Raw genomic sequence first — 17,136 nt, 5'->3', positions numbered from 1 at the left:
GATATTAAAAGTTGTGAAATAATTCATTTATCAAACACCTACCATGCTTTGAAATTTATTTTTTCCAAAACAGATGACTTATTATTGACATATAAGCATACACTTAAACATTCTTTCACATTTTATTCGAATCACCCTACCAGCCGAAAAGCATCTTGCACTAGTTTTCAAGAACCATCATCTCTAGTGCCGAGAGTCGTTGTGCCATAGGGTTTCTCCAAAGATATTATCTTACAAAGCATCTACCGGTCGTTAGGGGTATTTTTTTTAACTTCTTGCAAGTTGTGAAGTACCCCGATGATGATGGTTGAGTTTTGCAATTGAATCATTCACAGTTGGAAAACTTAGCGAAAGTTTCCTTCCCCGAGCATGCAGCAGCGCGGATCGATCGAATTTCCGAAACAGGCTGCAGCAAAAATGACAGTTCAGCTTCGATATTTGGAATCTTTCTACTAATTGTGTAAAGCTGTGCTTTAAAAAAGCTCACAAATTGTTTTTCTAAAATTTTTCAAACGAAATACAAAATAATTTAAGGTTACATTTGTGAGTTAAAATCAATTCAAATCAAGACAAACAAACTGTAGGCATGTTTACTAATCACTGGTACAAATCGAGCAGCTTGCAACTACTTACGCGGCTCTTCACCTGGATGAATCGCACGATTTTTCGATGTTATGAGATGAAAATTGAATGAGTTTTTTTTTGTTTTGTCTCTACCCCATTCGAGTTGCTAGCTAGTTTGCATGTCGCTATTTTTAGAGCTCTTGCTTGCAAGATGGAAAACAGCTGTGGATGCTTTCCTTTCGAGTATCCAGCTCAATTCGCCAAAATTGTTGTTGTTACTGTGGATGAAACTTCGATCAAGAAAATGACACATCAATTTGTCGATCATTATCTTGTTCCGGAAGCTTTCATTCGGTGATGACGATCGTTTGTTCTAGGAAATAATGAAAGGTTATTTGGAAGACAAAACGATGCAAGCAATTTATAGGTCGTTTTAAAGATGCTAGTTAACATTTATAACATACACAACATTGATAATTCACGATCTTAATCAAAACGAGATAGTATATTATGAAGAGTCCTAAATTTTTCGAACATTTTGAAACATTTATGTGTCCTTTTAGCCATGGAAGTCATTCAGAGTTTGGACGAAAGTCACCAGGTTCGTCGCGTTACGTTGATGTCTCTTGTTTGTTTTTTTTTTTTTACTGAAAAAATTACAACAACTATCTAAATATTGGTACCGTAATCCGGGGTAAGATTGATCTTTTTTTTTTCAATATATTTCAATTATTTTTTCTGTTAAGGGGAAAGTGGCAAGTTTTATATTTTTAAAACCAGTACTGAATTCCTTGGAACGTGAGATATGGATGCAGAAATTTATTAGACTACTTTAAATTTGATTTAAAAATCGTTTTCGTCTCTGTTCAGAATTTGATGCTTTGGGGTGACATCAGTGCTCGGCACAAAAACGCTAATCCGCTAATCCCTAGTAAGTCCGATAACTTTTTGTTAGCGGTTTAATTTTGCCGCTAAATTTTGATTAAGCTAGCGAATTAAAAAGTTCCGCTATTTTTTGGTTCCGCTAAATGAAGAACGCTAACTTCCATTTACTTGTTTCAAATTCACAAATTATTACTGATAGGAGTAGACTTTTTGTCATTTGACGAGTAAAGGAGACATCGGGCATCATTCTTACACCAATATGCGCTTCAAGTGAAAATGGTCACTTCGAATGGTCTCAGGGCAGAAGTGCCTCATACAGATTAACTTTTTTTCTCTTTAAGCACTTCTTTTCTCAACATTCTCAGACAAACAATTCAATAAATATGGTTAGTATTTAACTATTTTAAACATCATTTATATAATTCAAAGCTAGTAGGTCAATTTTTAGATACTGTTTTTTGCTTGCAAAAGTACAGTAAACGGCTTACTTGATCAATATTTTACATGACTTTAGCATTGTCGTCCACATGCGGTGATTTGTTGAAATGTGCTTTTTAGGTTAATCAATGAATTTTCAAAAGCTTTTCCAAATTTCTAAGTTTTTTAGATCACACATTACTATCTCACATGCCAAATCTCGAATAATGAATGCTGGAAAAATCCACTTTTTACAACTTGTTTTAAGTGGATGAGATATTTACTTTTCACAAAGCAGTTTTCACAAGTATTTCAAATCAGGTAAAATAAAAATAAGATAGTATCACCATAGAATTTGCATTTTTATTTCATTTAGTTTTTTAGATACACGTTTGGCAATGCTCCTATCATGAGAATTTTGCATTATTATTTTGGAAGTTAAAAAAAAGTGAAACCTGGTTAAAGATTTTTCAACAGCCTGGGCACAATAAACAATCTGAAGTATGTTTGTAAAATATTTGAGCAAATGAATTGAGAAGCAATCATAATCCATGCTGTTGGCATCCTGTTTACGTTATTGTTTATCAACAGTTAGCTATTAGCGATTAGCGCTTTGAGCTTGAAGCTATAACTTTTTCCACTCATTTAGCGGTTTTAATAAGCGATCGCTAAATTTGAATGAGTTAGCGATTTAATTAGCGCCGCTAATTTTTCAATTAGCGATGCCGAACACTGGGTGACATTGATCAGTCTGATTTCTGACGGTTTTAACGAAGTTTCTTGATCATAAATGATACAAAACACCTTCATAATATTTACATATGCTAATTTTTCAATTTAACCTTGATTTTAACGTTTTATTTCAAAAATATTTAAACTCGAAAATATAACAATGATGCTGCCTACATTTAGGGGCAAAAATTATAATAATTGCTAAATAGTTAGAGCTTCAAAATACATATGAAATTTTACCTTCACACATTCCTCTAGGCCCTCCCACTATTTCCAGTTTCATTTTTTCTTCGAAGTTAACGATTTGATAGGGTTCCTACCCATTTGTCCAATACGGGCTTACTCTTGGAATATGTCCCTATTTTTGAAATATCAAAAATTTATCATTAAATGAATATAAAAATAGCACCAAAACTGTTTATATACAAAGAAAAAAAGTTGTTCTTTCACATTCAACAACCCGTTTGCATCTAAAGGCTTTTTCGTATCATCAGGAAAACTGTTTCTAGCGAGCCTTGGAAAAAATAGATATTTTAAGATTTGAAATAAGATTTTTACTAACAGAAATTTTTTTTAAATACAATCCAAATTATGCCTATTTGGTACTCAACTTTCAAAAGTAGAAAACAGTTTTCAAAAATTAAAACTATAGACTGAGTTATTGATGATAATGTGGAAAAATTTATTGTTGATCAAATTTACCCTGGTGATCGTAGTTACCCCGTTTTACGGTATCCTGATTGACGATTGTGAAAATGCGCCTTCTTTCTCGAAGTTTATAATAAAACTTTACCACCAAGAAATTGTACATCTTCAATTGTAGTATTCAATGTCACAAGGAGGAAATGCTTTCGAAACTTCGTTGCGAAGTTTTTGAACTTTCCCACAATATTTTTTTTTGTTATTTGTTTTGAAGTGTTCTTGTTTTAATGCGTTTTTTCATTATAGTTTCTCTTCATGATATATTGATGTTTTTTTTTCAAACAGTGTAGCCAAATTAAAATAACATGAAGAGTTGTATCGGTCAATCAAACAACTCGTTCCGGCTCAAGTTAAGGTCTGATCCTTTTTCATCAAAAGAAACATTGAATTTTTAATGTTTTCTTTGTTTTCCCTATCTGTAAAGTTTTTTTATGCCATATGAAGAGTTATGAAAAATTTTCTATCAATTTTTAAACTTTAACCCTGAGGTGGGTCATGACTCAAACATTCTATCAAATTTATTGAATGCGATAGAGATAAACATACATACATAAATGCTATATAAGAAATTTCGTCAACAAGTTCGCCAGCCAGGTTTTTGGAACTATTCGATCATACATAAGGTTGCCATATTGCTCGGTTTTATCTGGGTTTGCCCGGATATTTTTCACAAATTTTGACAAAAGTCCTGCCCGGCCAGGTTGCCCGGATTCCAGTTTGAAATGCCCGGATTTGTACTCTATTTGCTAAAACAAACAAAAAAAAAAAGAACAAATTGTGTTTTAAAAAGTTTTATTTATGCTTCAAAAACGAAATTTTTTGAACAAGATTTATAAAAATAATCATGAGAGTTTTTTTGAAAGCGTAAAATACGATTTAAAAACTGCTGATGGAAGAAAAACTTTTCTCTCATGTTTTTTTTCCTTGATTTGTGTTGAGTAATTCCTGGATTTGGACGAAATTTGCCCGGATATTGCCCGGATTTTTGGCCAACATTTTGAAACCAAATGCCCGGATTTTGCCAGGTTTTTAGATAAAAATAGCCCGGATTCTCCGGCCCGGGTACGTGCTGAAAAAATTCTGGCAACCTTAATCATACACATCTGTATTTTTTATTTCCCCAACTGATGTTACTTTAATATAACTAAATAAAATTTGAATTTACAATTTTTAGTCATCTCATTTGCGTGTTATTTGTTCATTTTGTATTTGACCCCCGCTTCCCCAACATTTTTTAATTTCAAAATACAATATTGAGGAATGAGCAAAAATGTAAGAAAAAAATAATTTTATAGATAAATGATACGATAGAAACGTAGGAAACCGTACAATTTTTTTTTCATTATATCTTATTTTATAAACACTCTCAATAAACAAGGAAATTGATTTCAAAATAATTTTCTTGCTTATGACTATCACACAAATTATAAAAAAATAAAAATTTTACTTTGACGATTTGAAATTTTTCAGAATCTAAATTTCAAATCGATGGTTTTAGCGGTAAAACATTTATAAATTATTCAGAATGATGTTCCTGATCCTGAATCATAAAGTTTCTTGAAAATAAATTCAAACAATTTAGTTTATAAAATCGAAATCTATATTTTTGAAACTTCAGGAACCAATTGAATCTAAAATTAAAACAAAATGAAGGCTTTGAGTATATGAATTTGTGCACAGAAATAGAAAACCTTCATAGAATAAAACACCAGATTTGAAAAGATAGGAAATCTGAAGTCTTATATAAGTTTCAGGTCAGATCATAAATAATCCATGATGAAATTTATTTTAAACAATACTATGATAGTTATTTTTATTATTATCCATCTTAATCTACATTAGTTCATTATTTCCAGTTGAATCTTGATTTTGCAAAAAATATTTAATCACTTTTTTTAATATGAGTTATAATTGAGGAAAAAAAAAATATGCATTTTTAATTTAAGAGAATTTAGTTAAAAAAACAAAGTTGAAGATTGAACTTAATTTAATAAAAAAAAGTGCCAGCAATCAAATTCAGCCAAAAAATCCCTTATAAGGTTCATCCACTTTTAAGAATAAACGGCTTTAATTTTTTTTTAATTTCTCAATATTAACTGTATCTTTATATTAAGAATGAAACATGATGAATCATTGAAAGCTGATACTTAAAAAAGTGTAGGAAGGGAAATTTTATTCCTCGAATAATCCATTAGAAGCTTATAAAAATAAAAAAAAAGGATTTTCAATTTTTGTTTTAAACATTGAAAGCAAAAAGCAAATATTAGTTAAGCTAACATTGTGCATTAAAACTTAGATTTAAAGTTGCTGCTTCGAACCATTTTTCGAGGTTTTCATTGATAAATTGAAAATTATGATGGATTAAAAAAGGATTTGGAACAAAAAAAGTTTATACAAAAGATCTGTATACATTATACCGCTGCAAGCTTTGTACGGAAATTTAAAATTCTTAAATTTTAACACCTCCCATAACTTTTTATGGTTGTCTAGCTGCTTGATATAGCAATAAAAAATTTGGAAACGATCCATCCAGCCCTGAATTAGTGCAACAAGTTTTAATTTTGTATGGGAAAACAAAATTTTGTATTAAAAAATCGCAAAAGATATTCTGTAAGTTCCAAAAAAATATAACTTTGGAAGAAAAATATTTCTTCATTCTTGTAGTACATTTCATGTGAACAAAGCAAAAGCCTGATTTGTACCCCAGAAAAGATATTGAACCTTTTTTTTCAAGTTTTTGGCTTCAAAATTGTTTTTTTTTAATTTTAGCGATTTTGGCTGTTTATTTGAAAGCTTTGAAACCGTAGCATGAGAATAAAAAAATCTTTAAAAATTGTTTTGCATAGCAAGGGAACTTATTGATTTATATAATCTTTGTAAAAACATTTCATGAAATTATTAAAAGCTTTAGCAAGTCAAGTTTTTAAATAATTTTCAATGGATTCTGATTTTTTTTATTCTAAAATGGTTAAACTTTTTTCATGAAATGTTTAGCTGGTTGTCAAAATAGCAAAAAATTAAGCTTGATAATAGGCAAAACCCAAAATTAAAGACGAACTTAATTTCAAGCTTATTTGATTTATCTGGATGATTTAATGTGCAAAAATTTCTTCTTCCATACAAATATTCAAACAGAATTGAAATGCGTTGCGCTAATTCAGGAATCCACCAAATCATCTCAAATTTTACACTGATGCTTGGTGCCCCAAAAGGCATTTTAAAAAAATATGGGAGCAAAAAGTCATTTTTTGCAGCGGTCTTATATACATTTATTTGAAATTTATAGGCTCTCAAGAGAATAATTTTTTTAAAACACAAAAGCTTAGGATTGAATTATATAGACTTACTTATAAAAAAAATGTATAAAGTAGAGTATTAAATATTTGTAAATATATTTTAATAGTAAAGTAAAATATGAAGAAAGTTGTTGAGTTTTGTACATATTTAAAGATTTTTTTTCGATGAAAGCGTCTTACTATTTTAAGAACATATTTATAAAATTCAAGCAAACAGCATTTATGGTGGCTATGTTTTAAAGATTGATGCAGAAAATTTAAAATTCAATTTTTTGTCTATTACCTCTAGTTTTAGTGAGTTTGTAAGTTAAAAAACGAATCAAATAGGAGTGAATTCTATCATCATTGATAACTAGCGAACTAACAAACCATGAAAGACAAAAACTGATTCTAAATTTGTTTATTATCTTTTTTTGAATCAAACAATAATATTTAGCCTAGGTACACATATTTCATAGCTAAAATTATCTAATAAAGTTAAGTTCTATTTTTTTCAAAAATTTTTTATAATATCATTATTATAGAGGTTTTACAGCTGAAAGCTGCTTCATATTTTTTTTGAATATGAAGAGATGCATGAATTTCCGTCATTACTAAAAAAAAGTTAAAAAAAAGGTTTTATTTCATTCACAAATTTGAAGATAATTGCAAAACGATTTTTTTTTGCTTTAAAAACCATTAAATTCAGTTTAGTTAACATGTTTGAAATTCGATAAAAATCCCGTATTGTGAAGGATGAGGAAAAGTAAACAGAAATTTCTATAACTTTTTTTTCGCACAAATCAAAATTACTTGCGGTCTTCAGGAATCATTTTTTTTTATTCAAAATTTTGCTATGTTTAACAGTTTTCTAAAAAAATGCAATTTTTTTTGTTAATTTTTAAACCTATTTATAAAAAGTTTCTTAAAAACATAAGCTGGTAAAATAAATCAATTCCATATTTGGACTTAGGGCACCCAAATAATCAAAATATCTCTTTAATATAATGCGCCTCAAAAATTTGATATTTGTGGATTTCTATAATTTTTCCAAACCCTTTGAATTCAGAGCTTAGTATTGAGAAAAACAAGGAACACAAAATGAAACTCTCTTCCTGTTGAACACCCTTTTTGTTGAAATCAAAGCGGTTAGAAGCACAAGGTTGATATCTGTGAGAGTTTAACTTTGTTTCTTAGTAAATGTATAGTTTTGGTGTAGTTTTTGTTGTCTTTTGAGGAGAATTTTAGATATTTTAAAAATAGGGACATTTTCCAAGAAAAAGCCAGTTTAGGACAAGAGGCTAGAAACCCTATCAAATGGTAAAGTTAAGAAAAGGAAAAAAAAAGGGGAATAGTGCGAGGCCCTAAAAAATTGAATAAAGGAGAAATTTGATTTTTATTTGTAGTGAATTTTTTTTTAAGTAAAGTTAAAAAGTTTTGCCCCTTAATTTATGTAGCACCGATGTCCATCTTTCGATTTTAATTGTTGTTCAAGCTTATCACATTAAAGAGCGCGATGTCGTTTCTTTTGGACCGCAAAGGAATCTAAACCAGAAATCACTAAATTCTGCTTTGTTTTTCTCAAAACTCACTGGACCAAAAGTTACAAATTTAGTATTTTTGAGCCACTGAAAGTGTTTTCTTCAATTTTGTTTAGTTTCATTTTATATCATTTGAGTTTGTTCCGAACTGCCTAAGCAATTTATGAACTAGCATTTGTAAATATTATGAAGGTGTTTTGTATCCTTTATGATCAAGAAAACTCGTTTATACTGTCGAAATAGAGACTGATCAATGTTACCCCAATGCATAAAATTAGCTTAGCTTAGCTTAGCTTGATTGACTACTCACATCCACCTGAATCATTGAACCCGAAATGCTCTAATTTCAATCAATACTCAATAAATTTCACGTCTGAAACAGAATTTTCAATTGTTAATAATGATATAATCATTTAACTCTCTTTTTTCTTTACAAAATGCATTTCGAAAACCATGATCACAGGCGTGGCTCAGTAGAACAAGTGCCACATCGCCAATGGTTGCTACTCCATGATTGACCGAGGCCATCAATTTTGTACAAAGGTCAAAATAATGGTGCTTGGGATTATAAGCTCATTCTCATTGTACAAAACTGATGCCCTCTCTTTGAACATCAATAACGGTGCCGGCTAGTAGTCAATTGATAGTTGGGAAAAATATAGAAAAAGATGAAAGATATAACTTTTCGCTTTAGGACCGAGTTCACCTCTGCATCCAAACAATTTTGTTTTGGAGTATGGATGGAAAGATATAATCAGGAAACAATTTTGACAAGTGTGATTTAATTTTTGAAATTGTACTCCTGAAATTGTTGTTTAATGGAAATACCTGAACTGGTACAAGTACAATCCTAACTTATAACCACATTTTTTCGCTTTTCATGATACTTTCCAACACATCTAGTTATCAGCCATTTTATCGCAGTATTTTCACTCAAAATATCATACCTTTTCCTCAAATGATAGAATCATAGTTTTATAGAAACTGAATTATTATTATAGTCGTTTTATCAAATTGTTAATGCTTTTCTGATCTCGGCCTCATACTAGTTTTCTTGTTTGGATGGAATGTATAAGCAAATTTACAACATGCATTGGATCAATATTTTTGTTATTAACCTGAGAAGAAATATTTCTTCGATTGAACAAACAATTCCGGTAATTAAATCGATGCACGCAACATCATTAATAAGAAGCATTTTAGAATTGAAATATTTTTATCGAAAAAGTTATGTTACCAGTTGTTTTTTGGTGGAGAAAACATTATCAAAAAAAATAATTTTAGATATGTTGGACAATTTTGTTATGTTTTCGTGTTCATATATAATAACATTAATGTAGGATTAATATCTACTAAATACATCCTCTTAATCATTGCAAAAATTATTTGTAGCGAATAAAATGGAATCAACCAAGAGTTTCATTTGAAAAATTCTTTTGATTCCTTATCGTATCTTATTCTTTGAAAAACCTTAACTCCCGAAAATGTACAAACTCAATGGAAAAAACTATTCGACTTATAAAAGAATTCTTTTTAATTCATTGAATTCCTTATGTTAATGACAAAAAAAATACTCCTGTTAAAATTCCTAGATTCCAAAACGATAAACAGGGACAAATGCATAAAGAGAAAAATCTCTCATAAAAAAAAGTTTAATCCTCACGTAAATCTTCAGAGAATATTTAGCCGCCTCAAAGTCTCTAGCTTTAAAGCGCCAGTTTTCCACCACCTTTAGAAAATTCTTGTGCCAAGCTCCTTTAAACCAACTATGAAAGCACAGTCAGTTTCTTTTCGTATGCACTCTGTAATAATGAATATGACTTATAGTGCAACAATGTTTATTTTGAAACTTTAGTCTTTCATTAGAATTGGTTATGCGGTTGATTAGTACTATCATAACGTAACTTGTTTGTTAAAAAAAAATTAAGAAAACAGAACAAAATGTATTCTCTTCAAACTTGAAAATCAACTAATTTACTCAAAGAATGCCAGAAAAATAATGACAACGCAAACGATTGTGGAAATTCCTTCAGAGATAGTGCTTCCCACAATTGGTCACTTTTCCCGGTCCAAGGTAAACCATTTGAATCCAATCGTCTTCGGATCGACAGCCCATCTTTCCTCCTCTAGTTGATCTGTCCACAAATTCGAAAGCAGTTTTTTTTTTCAATATACTTGAATACTTTTGGGACAAAATGGAAAATCTTCGAAAAATTTGCGGAGCTTAAAAATTTGACGTCAGTTAAGGCCGCCGACTACTTTGATCTCCTCAATGTTACCCCAATGCATCAAATTCTAGACAACATTGAAATCGATTTGAAATGAAATTTAAAGTAGTCGAATAAATTTCTGCGACCATGTTTCACGTTCATAGGAGTCCAGAAGTACTGGTTTTAGAAATATGAAACATGCAACGTTCCCCTGAACAGAAAAAATAATCGAAAATATTGGAAAAAGTGATCAATCATACCGCATTTAACGATATTAAAAAAAATGAGATACAGCAAAGCAAAGCAAAAGTAGAATGTGATTTTTCTAAGTAAGTTTTTGAGCGGCCAAAACATACATTGGACCTCAACATATATATACGTAGTTTGAAAGATTTATTCATGACAGTTCCAAAAATCGATAGAACACTTAAATATAACAAAGGTATAAAAAGTTCTAAATATTTAAAAATAAAATTGTTTTTCTTGACTTTTTTCATTCGGAACCCATTTATGATAACCTGGTGAATCATCTCGACTTTATTTTGAAATATTGAAAAACTAGAATTAATAACGTGCACAATGAGCCTCAAATCCATTAAATCGGTCAACATTTACGGCCTCTATACTACGTTGTAAATAGTAAAGTGATAAGACCATAAATCGAGAAATAGCAATAAGAGATTTGTTTGTGAACAAAAATGAGCCAGAAATAATTTGTTTTTTCACTTTTTACGATAAGTTTCTTCTTTTTTGTGATCAATGTGGAAAATGCAGAACTCTTCAAGCCGTAAAATCAGTTTTCATATCTCACTAACACTTATTTTTAATGTTTTTCTTTTGAAATATTATGCATTGTAGGTCATTATCAACTTTTTTTGTCTCGATTGTAATCGTTTCAACATCTTTATCTCATTCGCGACTTAATCATTAGATATCAACCTTTAATGAGACAACGTTGAAAACTGCTTACTAAAATGCAACTCGTGTCAAATTGAGCAAAAATTTCATCTTCTTCCTCGGTCTCTCTTTTTTTAATTTGTCTCCTTTTGTTGAAACTTTCTTTCTCAAATTTTTTAGAGAAGTCGGAACAATTTTAATAAAATGTAGTGTGCACTGATTACAATATTCGATTTTCTTCCAATATTCCAGAACACTTCTTAATCGTCAAGATTGTTTTTCATTGTTTGACGTATTTTTTTTTCCTTTTTAACAATAGCAACATGATTAATTTTACCATTAGACCCAACCGGGCTGATCACAATTAGCAAAAAACCATCATGTGTAGTGAAAAATATTAATTAAATTGTTTCTGCTTGATTCCTGCTCGAAAAGTTTTTTTCCAAATCATCTCTGATTTTTTTTTCGAAGGTAGAGGAAAGTGTCAGAGAATCATGAATTATCAAAGAAATAAAAAAACATGGGCCGTACAATTTGAAAAAATTTAGGTACGAAGATGAACCCATACGAACTCAGAACATTTGGTTTTATTTCATCTCTCAGTGTTTATTTTTTTTTCTAAAAAAAACGAATCCGTCCACATTCGGATGTCGGTATCACGACAAACAAATGTGGGTCAACAGATGACTAGTCGGTTTGGCGATTTTCAAGCCAATATAATCATCAAAAACCAAACTAAAAAGAGGTAAACAATTCCAAAACTATGTTCACCAATGTAAACATGCATTGAACCACAACAAATTCGTCCATGAATGGAATGGGAAACTGATGTCTCATTTTTTTCTGGCAGCAAGGATCGCGTGACAGGCACTAAATTTCTTTTGATATAAATCATAATGCCGCGAGCGCGGAGCGTGAATAGATGTTTTGATCCATTGAAGTTTAACTTTGTGGTTTAGTTGGACAACTATTTTCAAAATCCAGAGCAACTAGAATCGAATGTTTTCTATGAAATTTCAAACTGTAAGTACAGTTGGAATCTGAATTTATAAAAAAAAAATAATCACCCTTTTTAAAAATGTGTTTTTCACGATTTTTTTTACCGCTAGGTACGATTCAATTTAATAAAAAGCTTGTAGCTGTGAGTTGAACTCTTCGAATTTGATTGTTATTTGTATTTGTTTGAGAAAACCAGTTTTACTGATTTATGAAAAAATAATGGTGAATTCATCGAATACAGTTATAGCTTCCAGACTAACGCAACTGTTTTAACAATATAAAATCTTATGATGTCATATCGATGATCGGCACGCTTTGCCAGGCGATGAGCCTCGTAAAAATCGCCATCCAATGTTACAAAAGTGATAATTTTTTTTGCTTCTCCAATAGTGTTTCTGCGTCATTCGGTATCGTCTCGTTTAAGCCTCAGCGAACTAGCCATTATGCCACATTTCTCAGCATCTTCCGGCTGCGCGAAGAAATGTTGCCAATAAAAGTCGGCATATAAATTTTACGATCAGCCCATTCGAGTAAGCTTAGTCTTGTGGTTAGCAAGTTAGTTCTGCAAAAGACCCGAGCTTGGAATCGCTAGAAAAAAGGCATAAACCGAAGAGCAAAACCCCATCATCACTTTCCTTTTTGCTCAGACTAGATTTTTGACAGAATGTTTCCTCCATCAGTGTTGGCTGACCAATAGACGAAAAGACATCTTTGAATCCGGATTCGAAAAGCAAAAGTGAAGTGATTGACGGAAAAATTTGCCGATCTTTTCATTTTCCGTTTGTTTCTGTAGGTATTTCCATTTGAATGAGACTAAACAATTCCATAACCGACTTCCCCTTAACGGACGCATAAATTTGTTTTCTGTTTGTTTTCTTTAAGCCCTACAAAACTGCGGAACATGTTTGTACCTCATAATGGAAAAGAGCGGTTTTTTTTGCTGTCAGCTCTTACAAGGGTCCAACATTTTTTTCAAGTTCAATCACTTTGGGTTTCGGTTCAGTTCGGTTCCAAGTTTGAGGTTGGAGGAAACCCTCTAGCCCATGAACAACAATTGCCGGGCTTATTTAGGTAAACATTTGTTAAATTGATGTTTCCATCAATTGGACGATTTGCCGGTTAGTTGAACAGCACGCAATCGGATTTGGAGAATTTGTCGGGATCCAACTAAGCATCGAGGAGGGTCTAAAATCGAGGAAGCTTATTTGCCGTCGTTTTACTAATTTTTATAAAGTTAGCAATCGGAGCATTGAATTACTGGTATTGAAAGGGAAGAAAAAAAGTCGATTGTTTCACTGGAATATGTTTATCGGCACCCAATCGATACCGGAGGTTTGGCGGTAGTTTTTCATCAGTTTTTTCCTCCTCGATCGTGTTTGGGAAAGCCTAGTTTGAGTCCAAATCGTGATGGGTAGCTCTCACTTTCATTTTTAGTTAGTTCATGGAAAACTTCTTTTTGAATCCTATTGTTCACACGAGTAGTCGGTGAACTGTTTTTCATTAAACAAATAATCGATCATACACAGTGATTGATAACATCCGCCAGGTATAACTATCTCTATGTACCGTAATCCGGGGTAATTTTGATCACTTTTTGCAATATTTTTCGATATTTTTTTCTGTAAAGGAGAATGTGGCATGTTTCATATTTTTAAAACCAGTACTAAACTTTGAATGTGAAAAATGGTTGCAGAAATTTATTAGACTACTTCAAATTTGATTTTAAAATCGATTTCATCTCTGTTTGGGGTAAAATTGATCAGTTTCTATTTTGAAGGTTTTAAAGAATTTTCTTGGTCATGAAGGATACAACACACCTTTATAATATTTATAAACACTAGTTTATGAATTTTACCTTGCTCTTTTAAAAATCCTTATAATCGAAAAAAGAACTATTATGATGCATACATTTGGGGGCAAAAATTAAAATAATTGCTAAATAGTTTGAGCTACAAAGTACAAATGAAATTTTACCTTCACACATTCCTCTAGGCTATCTCACTGTTTCCATTTTCGTTTTTTCTTCAATGGTAACTATTTGATAGTGTTCCTATCCATTTGTAAAATACAGGCTTACTCTTTAAAAATGACCTTATTTATTTAAATTCAAAAAATTTACCACCACACGACTATAAAAATAGCACTATAACTGGACATATACAGAGGAAAAAAGTTAAACTTTCACATTCAACAACCCGTTCGCTTCTAAATGTTTTTTGGTTTCATCAGGAGAGCTGTTTGTTTGTGAGCCTTGGATAAAGTAGATATTTTAAGATTTTGAAATTACATTTTTACTTACAGGAAATAAATTTCAAATACAAACCAAATTTTGCCTATTTGATACTCAATCATTATGGCTTTCAAACGTAGAAAACAGTTTTCCAAAATTCAAACTATAGACTGAGTTATTGGTGTTAGTGGGCAAAAATTTATTGTTAGTCAAAATTACCCTGGTGATCAAAATTACCCCGTTTTATGGTATATTTAATACAAATGAACAAAGGAAATTGTTGACCCAAGCAAAATAACATAACGTTACAACAATTTACAAGTATTGCATTGTTTATGTTGTATTGCTTGCAGAACCTTTTGATTATTTTTATTAATTTTCTTCGTTCTCCAAAGCTGTACGCAAAATAACAAATTTGAGAAAATTTCACTCGCAGTTTGTTGTCGTTCTCGTGGTCGTACCTAAATGTTGACCGATTTTGATGATATTAGATTTTTTGTGTAGAAAATGCCACTTGCCACTTGCTTCTAAATGCTATCATTTTATCAGGGAAGGTGTTTGTTTGTGAATCTTTGAAAAACAAAACAAAACAGATATTACAAATATTCTGTTTGTTTAAGAATGGCGAAAAGTCAACGAATAGAAAACTTCTAGGTCTTTTTTTCGCAGGAGTCAAAATTACTTGCGCCTCGGGGCAAGTTGATAATGGATTGAAAATCTTAATTTTAAAAATTTTATAATGTTTAAAAGTTTATTCGAAAAAAAGTGCAGAAATTTCTGAAATGATTGTGACCTATTTTCGAAATTTCTTCCAAAAACGAAAGTTGATAAAAAAAAACTAATTGTATATTTGGATCTAGATAAACCAAATAAATTTGAATGAGCTGTTAAACTCTTTGAACCTTGGAAAAATGTGGAATTTGTGGCCTTATGAAATTTATCAAAACCCTATTGAATGTCGAGTTAAGCATTTAGAAGAACAAGAAATTCAAAACTCAATTGAGGCTGAGATGGTTTCCATAAGAATATTGCATTTAAACATATAAAAATAAATGATATAAACGATTTTTTATAATAAAAGTGATAATTGAAAAAGTAATAAAAGTGATCAGTAATAAAGTAACTTAAGATATTTTTTGTTTATTCTGTTGATAAAAGTAGTAAACACCTTTCATATGGTTATAAATTTGCTTTTGTGGTAAATAACTATTCGATGAATGAATTTTTGAGTTATATTTGTTGGTATCAAATAGTTACACTTATCAATAAAACCCAATCCAAAAACGAGGTAGGATATTGTATGTCAAGATTTTGAGTTTATTGAATTGCACATCGAAATTAAAAATTAAATATAAGTTATTATTAGTTAACATCATAAAATGATGTCAATTGATTCAAGATCCCAGGTAGTAATTTTTTAAGGATTTTTTTTCCGCCGGAAGCGAGCCAACTTTCTGACATGTTTGTTAAACCTTATTTTTAACACCTTTCGGGGTCAAGAAATTTTCCATTACCACGATTTATTCATTTTTTTAACTAAAATTTGCGAAGCTTATCTCAAATTAAATTTATATCACGATTTTTTCTACGATAGATTGTTAATTTTCATAAAAAGCAGTCCCTACTGAACCAAACAATGATATATTAATTACTTTATCAAATATGAACGTAGCTTGTTTGCATTTGCTCCAGAATCATCCAGATTGTTGACTTTGAAGATTTAAGTTTTTTATTGAGTTCTTTTAAATGCATCGGTGCAATATAATTTATTTGAAAAACGTCATAAAGGAGTAATAGCTAAGTGATCATTTTTGGTTTCAAACATAGATTAAATTGTATGATGAAGTGGAATATTTTTATAATTCTGTGATTCAACCAAAAAAATTTGTAACGAATACTCTGGAGAACAGCATTTTCTGTGCCTTTGTTTCAATAGCTGATTTTTTTTCAATTTTGTTAAATCTTTTATAACTGATAAACCAATGAACCTTCATAAAAACTAAAAGCTGATTTTTAATCAATTTACTATCCTTCATGCAATTAAGGACTTAGATACTGCAAAGAAACTTTGTGTAAGACATACAACGTCTTCAAAATATTGAATCCTACAATTTTTAAAATCCAAAAAAATAAGATTATAACGTCTTCTGTTATAACTACAGACAGTCATTGAATATAAGAAAATTAATATTTAAACTCAAATAAAAACTTTGTTGAAGACTGCGAAATGATGTTACATACGGTTTTAAAAATATCAAAGATTCAATTTTGGATAATTTTTCTTTATAACTTGGTCAAAATCCCCATTTTTAGCAGGTTTGGATAAAAACACCAAAAAAAAAATCTATAACTTTTTTCTCAGAATTCAAAATTACTCGCGGTCTTCGGAAAAGTTGATCATTAAGAATTTGTATTTTAAAGTTCTGTCAAATAAGTACACAAATTGAATCACTAGTTTTTTTACCTATGTTTTAAAGTTTTCTCGAAAACTAGAGCTGAAAAAAAATCTGATTGAATATTTAGATTCACTGCCTCCGAATGAGACAAAATGGTTATGGTTGAGCACCATGAAACTTTTAAATGGAAGCCATGACAAAAAAATATAATCGCATCTTTCCTATCTTTTTACGAACCTTAGAAAGATTAAATAAAAGGGAAGGAAATGTTGTTTTCTTTTTTTCAAA

General features: G+C 30.5%; 1 protein-coding gene across 2 annotated transcripts in view; it reads right to left on the bottom strand.

The window, feature by feature from the left end:
• Positions 1-17,136, bottom strand: part of LOC129758569 (extracellular serine/threonine protein CG31145) — a 211,988-nt gene that overhangs the window by 73,393 nt on the left and 121,459 nt on the right. The window lies entirely within an intron of this gene.

This window comes from Uranotaenia lowii, chromosome 3, assembly GCF_029784155.1.
Source record: "Uranotaenia lowii strain MFRU-FL chromosome 3, ASM2978415v1, whole genome shotgun sequence".
Taxonomy (NCBI): Eukaryota; Metazoa; Arthropoda; class Insecta; order Diptera; family Culicidae; genus Uranotaenia; species Uranotaenia lowii.
Note: the sequence above shows the minus strand (reverse complement) of the source record. Positions and strands in the feature narration are given on the sequence as shown.